The 6,431-nt window shown below is 38.8% G+C and overlaps 1 protein-coding gene across 1 annotated transcript in view; it reads left to right on the top strand.

Moving 5' to 3' along the window:
- Positions 1-2,417: 2,417 nt before the first annotated feature.
- The window catches only part of TENT5C (terminal nucleotidyltransferase 5C), a 38,156-nt gene continuing 34,142 nt past the window's right edge, over positions 2,418-6,431 (top strand). Inside the window, exon 1 of the mRNA XM_051992904.1 lies at positions 2,418-2,477. The gene's annotated coding sequence lies outside the window, so the exon portion shown is untranslated. The remainder of the gene's footprint in view (positions 2,478-6,431) is intronic.

Here is a 6,431-nt window from a genome sequence, read left to right as displayed (position 1 = left end):
GGCTCAAATGTCAGGAGGATTAATGAAACAAACACCTACAACTTCTCTGAATTCTTAAAGAGATTAAAGGAAAAGGAAGAAATATGTTATCATGGTCCGACTTTAAAGAAACATTTTAACCATTTCCTAAATACCTATTATGTGCCTTGCACCCTCACAGGTGTGAGAAATGGAACGAAAAATGGAAAAAAGTCCCTGTCCTTAAAGAACTTTTTCTTGAGGAAAGAGAAAGAGTTGTAAGGCAACATGTAATATGGCACCGCACTTCTGGGTCCCTGGACTCTGATGGGCTAACTTTTGCCTTGTCTTTCTGGGACCCAGATTTTTGCAGCTGCTCTACAACTCATCACCTTCCTTCCAACTCCCCTTTGTGTATTATCTTTCTCCGCTAGAGTATAAGATCCTTTAAAGCAGGAACACTTTTTCTTTGTATATGTGTGTTTGTTTGATCAGAGTGTGAGAGAGATATAGCATTTAATAAATGTTTGGGGAATGATTAAGGGAACTCTTCCCCTGGATCTCAGTGCCTGTTTACATTATGATCACATGGATTGTAACATAGGAAAGAAAGAAATAATAATCCAAGGCTGAGACAGCTCAGATAGGAGAAGAGGAGGGAACTGGAGGGTTGGTTAATATAATCTGCTTCTTGGGTAAATCCCTTCTCCTTTGAACCATGACCTGTAAGGCCCAATGACAGAATCATGGAAGAAAACCAAAGGGTCACTTGTGGAGGGAGGGAGAAAAGAGGAAGAGGGGAAAACAGGAAGGCCTACTCTCTCTGGCTGGCTGCTTTATCACAAGAGAAGGAAACACACAAGCAAAACAGTGAACCTCAACTGTGGTGATTAATGCCCAGGAACCCACTAGTCCCCACCGGAGGTCCTAGCAGATGCAATATAATTTTCCATGTTCTTCTCCTATTACCTTTATTATATACTTTTGCTGATGTTGTGACAGCCTAATTATAGACTTCTCTCTAACTTAGCAAGCAGCTATCCTCTTTTGCTAAGTCTGCTTATTATGCAAAACCTTCTTTGAGACTTTGTCATGATACAGACAGACAATGATTTTATAATATACCAAGGGAGGGCACCAGTGCTCAATTCAGCTCCCAGAATATCAGAGGGAAAGGAAACTTAAAATAATAAAACCCCACATTTTTATAGGGCTTTCAAGTTTATATAACACTTTTCAAAACTGCCCAAGTTTGTATTTCGATTGAACAGATGAGAAAACTGAGGTAGATAGGTAAAGTGATTCATCCAGGGCCCCACAGTAAATGGAGTATTAAGAACTAGACCTTGGATCTCCTGTCCTTTATGTTCTTCTAGTGCAAGCCTCATTTTACAACCAAGAAAGTAGAGACACAGAACACTTAAGGAACTAAAATAAAGGAAATAGATGGTAAAGTAGATAGAGTGCCAGTCCTGAAGTCAGAAAGACTCACCTTCCTGAAGTTAAATCTAATTTTAGATGCTAGCTGTGCTTAACCCTGTTTGCCTCAGTTTCCTCATCTGTTTAAAAAAATTGCCAAGAAAATTCCCAATGGGATCATCAAGAATCAGACAAGACTGAAAAACAAAACAATTAGAGTCCAAATTTCAGTCTAGTGTTAATTTTTTTCTTATCATTCTATATCTTTGGGGAATGTTTGGAGTGCTACCTGAAAGGTTGAAAGAAATACAAATAGTCAAATGAGTTTAGAATGAGGATTATAACTTTGAGTTTCTTGTAGTTCAGCAAGAGGCAGTATCACATGATGGGTTCAAGAGCTGGCTTCAGAGTCAAGAAGATCTGGACTTTTACCTCTTAGTTTATCATATTAGAGCTAGCTAGGTATTTTGAGAGGTATTAAGGAAAGAGGATGCCATATGGGAAAGGTCCCAGGCTGAGGGGCATCTTGAAATTGGATGAGACTCCGGTCTATCATACTGGCTGATGATGAATCACTAAGCTCTCAGCACTCCAAGAAGGCATCAACCTATATTAGTAGAGGCAATTACCTAATCCAGAAGTTCCCAGTACCAGTGAAATCACCAGACCAATCCCCATCTCTGTTAAGAGATCCAAAGGAATCGGAGGGCCAGATCTTAGCAAAATTTTAAAACAGGTAGAGCTCCAGCCTTTCCTTTTAGGACCACTAAGAGAAACATGAAGATGGATATCTCAAGTGGATGCTTGTTAGACTCGAGAAAGATACAGACGTGAATTTTGTCTCTGACATTAATTAGCTGAGAATCTACAGTCAAGCCACCTAACTTCTCTGAGAATTTCTTTTCTTGTCTACAAAATGGATGTAATAATCATAATGCCTACTTCACAGGGTTATTGTGAGGCTATAATAAGAGTGTTTATGTAAAACATTCTGTAAACTTTAAAGTACTATAGAAATGTAGGCACTCAGTGCCATCACATTAGCCCCTGACATACCAGAGCCCTCCTCTTTACTCTTGTACCCACTGAATCTGACCACGGTAAGCCTCTCAACTTAAAGACCTTTCCCGATCTTTCCTCAACACTTAGGCTTATGTGTCCCTTCTCTCACAGATTCACAAGATGCCTAGTCAATCTCAAATCTGATCAAGGAAATTACAGCTGGCACATTAGAATTTCGTTGTTCATTTATTTTCCGTTGTGTCCAACTCTTTGTGACTCCATTTGATGTTTTCACGGCAGAGATAGTGGAGTGGTTTGACATTTTTTTCTCCAGCTTATTTTGCAGATGAGGAAACTGAGGGTCAAGTGAGGCCCCTGATCATACAATTGAGAAGTGTCTAAGGTCAGAGTTGTACTCGGGAAGATGAGTCTTCCTGACACTAGGCCTGGCACTATATCCACTGCATCAGCTAGCTGATTGTATGCTGAACTAGGTGGGTGTAAAGGGGAAAAATACTAGACTAAGGCGCTAGCTGCCTATATGCTAAAATAGGGGAAAGCACAAGAATAGGATTCTAATTCAACTGCCTCATTTTATAAATGAGGAAACAGGGTTAGGGAGATTAAGGAATTTGCCCAACATCAGATAGCTAAATAATTATTAGATGCAAAATTTGAACCCAGGTCCTGTGACATGAGTTCAGAGACAACACATTATACCATGCTACAGTGCCTTCTCAGACCTGAAATCTAGTGTCCAGTTTGGCTACCATCTATATCTGTATGACTTTGGCCAATCCCTGCCAAGTCTTTGAATCTTTCATTCTTCCTCTGCAAAATGATGTAAAGATTTCTTATAGGTACTTGAATCATGACATTCTAAAGTCTTAAGGATTTAATATTTTCTCTTTCCCATGGGGCATTAGCATGAACAGGGTATTCCTATGGGAATTTTCTCAACATTAGAGAATCATAGAAATTCCAGGCTCTGTGGCAGGTGAGTTGGAGGGTTGTTTAGGGACCCAAATGTAATTCAATTGAACAAACATTTATTCATTGCCTCCTGTGTGATAAGCACTCTATCAAGTGCTGGGTAGATGTCAGACCCTTCCAGAATGGCCACAGCTACCATTCATGAGATATGAAATGAACAAACAATCATCTTGCCTTGTAGCTTCTACTGCCATAACATCTCCTTTCTCAGCAAGAGGATTTGAAAACCATTAATCCTCAGACTGGGAACATGAGGGATCAAAGGAGTTAAGTTAGCCATAGCCAATGACAAAAGCTTACTTGCCCTACCTCTTTCAGTATTACTGGAGGGAACGAAAGGTGAGGGGAATTGGCAGAAGGAGTCCTATTCTTGACACACTATGTTTTTAGAGTTGGAGGGAGAGTCACTGGGGTCTTGGGGGTGGATGATTAAGTTGTAAGACTTTGTCTTTGGACATTCCTTCCTCCCAGTGATGTCACTTTGGATCTTGCCAAATAAACAGATACTTATTGGGCAACTACAAAATGCAAGGCAGTGTTCAACCTATTCATCTTTTGGCAGGGGGTAGAAATGTTTGATGCTTTCATATTGCCTGTCCATCATGTGATCTTCCCATCTGGAAGTGAGCTTTCTTTTATCTGAGCTCATATCACTATATTTTTCCATTAAACAACAAACAATTCAGTCAGCACTTTGTTTTATATAACGGCTTCTAAAGAAAGACAGTACAAATATTCTTTTAAAGATAACCAAACTGAAATTGGAAAGGGGAACAATTTGCCTATGGTCATACAATAGCAAGTATCATTTACAAACAAAAAAAAATTACAATTAGATTCTATTGTTTTATTTCTGTATTTTTGTGTTATTTATATATTTTATTTACATTCCTGACCATTGCTACTAAAGTACAATTTTTTTTTGGCTGAGGCAATTGGGGTTAAGTGACTTGTCCAGGGTCACACAGCCAGCAAATGTTAAATGTCTGAGGCCAGATTTGAACTCAGGTCCTCCTGACTTTAGGGCTGGTGCTCTATCTATTACATCAACTAGCTGCCCCATTAAGTACAATTTCTTAAGAATAGGCAACTTGTATCTCTTCTAGACACTCATTAGTTAATAGATTTGTTAATGTTATGAATGAATATTAATCAAATTTACTCAATCCTTCCTTACCCACATTAAAGCTAGCTGACCTTTGTCTCATCTTCATCTGACCTTATTCTGTGTTGTGTAATGGCTGGCCAATTTGTAATGAGGCAATTTGTAATGTTGACAGAAGAGCATAAGATTATTTGATATTCAATCAATCAATAAACATTCATTAAGTACCTACCTTAAGCACCCCAGTGCTAAGTGCTAAGGATGCAGAAAAAAGCAAAAGACAATCTCTGTCTTCAAGGAGCATACAATCTAATGGAGCAGACAACATGCCCACAAATATATACAAAATGAGTTACATACAGGATAAATAGGTAATAATTAACAGAGAGAAGGCACTGGTATTAAGAGGGATAGGAGAAAGATTCCTGTAGAAAGTGAGATTTTAGTTGGGATTTTAAAAGGAAGTCAGAATGGTCAATAGTCAGAGCAGAGGAAGGAGAGCATCACAAGAATGTGGAATAGTATCACAGAACATGTCCAGAGAACATGTCGGGAGCTGAAAGTTGGGGTATTCTGTTCTTGTAACAGCCAGACCATCAGTGTTATTGGACTGAGAAATATGAGTCAGAGAATAAGGTATAAAAAGATTGGAAAGGTCATTCAGGGCTAGATTATGAAAGGCTTTGAATGTCAGAGGATTTTGAATTTGCTCCCAGAGGCAATAGGGAACTACTGGAGGAGGTGGATGAGGTGCAACTGAGGATCAGCCTTGGGTCTGGGGAAAGTCACTTTAGAGGTTGAGGAGAGACTTGAGATACTTAGACCCAGCAGGATGAAGCAATACTCCAGGCATGAGGTGATGAGGATTTGCACTGGAGTGGAGATTCTGTCAGAGAACAGAAAGGGGTATATTTGAGAGATGTGGTAGAGGAAGAGATCATTAGGCCTTAGCAACAGCTTGGATATGGTGGGTGAGAGAGAATGAGGAGTCAAGGGTGACTTCTGGGTTGTAAATCTAAGAGACTAGGAGCTTATGCAGATTTTACCAATTCTATTTCATTTACCTATTTCTATTTCCATTTACCATGACCCCAGGTAAGCCACATGATCTCCCTTAGATTTATTTCATTTCTTCCTCTGTAAAATAAGGATAATCATACATGCATTATCTATCTCATGGGATTTTTGTGAGACATAAAAGTCCTTGATAACTATATGAAGAACTAATCTATGCTAATGTATGGTAGGTATCCTTATTGCCTACCACATTAAGTCTAAATTCTTCCTGGATTTCCCCTTAATACTAAATTTTATTCAATTTAACAAACATTTATTTAAGTGCTTGCTTTGTACTATTAGGCACAGGTGATAAAACAAAAACAAACTCTAAAATGGAATAGTCTCTGTCTTCAAGAAACTTTCATTATAGTATTGGGTAACATATGCAGAAATTAAGGTCAAAAGACTAAGAAAACCTCCACTTTTTGTGTATATACAAAGTAATTTCAGGTGGGTTCAGAAGGAAGGAAGGAAAGAAGAGAGGAAAGAAAAAAGGAAAGAAGAAAGGAAAGAAAGAAGGAAGGAAGGAAGGAACAAAAGGAAAGAAGGAAAGATGGAAGGAAAGAAGGAAGGAAGTAAGAAAGAAGGAAGGGAAGAGAAGAGAAGAAGGAAGGGAAAGAGAAAAGGAAGACTTCAGGGGAGCAAGGAAGGAAAGGAAAAAAGAAAAGAGGAAAAAAGAAAGCAAGCATTTATTAAGTACCTACTATGTACCAAGAATTGTGCTAAGCACTTTAAAAAATATTCTCTTACTTGATCCTCAAACAACCCTGGGAGATAGCTTCTGTCCTTATTTCTAGTTTACAGTTGAGTTTGGAGCACATGAACAATAAGGGGAGGAAATTAGAAGAGGAGGGGGTGGCACTTTCACTGAATCATGAAGGGAGTTTAGAATTCC

This window comes from Antechinus flavipes, chromosome 4, assembly GCF_016432865.1.
Source record: "Antechinus flavipes isolate AdamAnt ecotype Samford, QLD, Australia chromosome 4, AdamAnt_v2, whole genome shotgun sequence".
NCBI classification, from domain to species: domain Eukaryota; kingdom Metazoa; phylum Chordata; class Mammalia; order Dasyuromorphia; family Dasyuridae; genus Antechinus; species Antechinus flavipes.
Note: the sequence above shows the minus strand (reverse complement) of the source record. Positions and strands in the feature narration are given on the sequence as shown.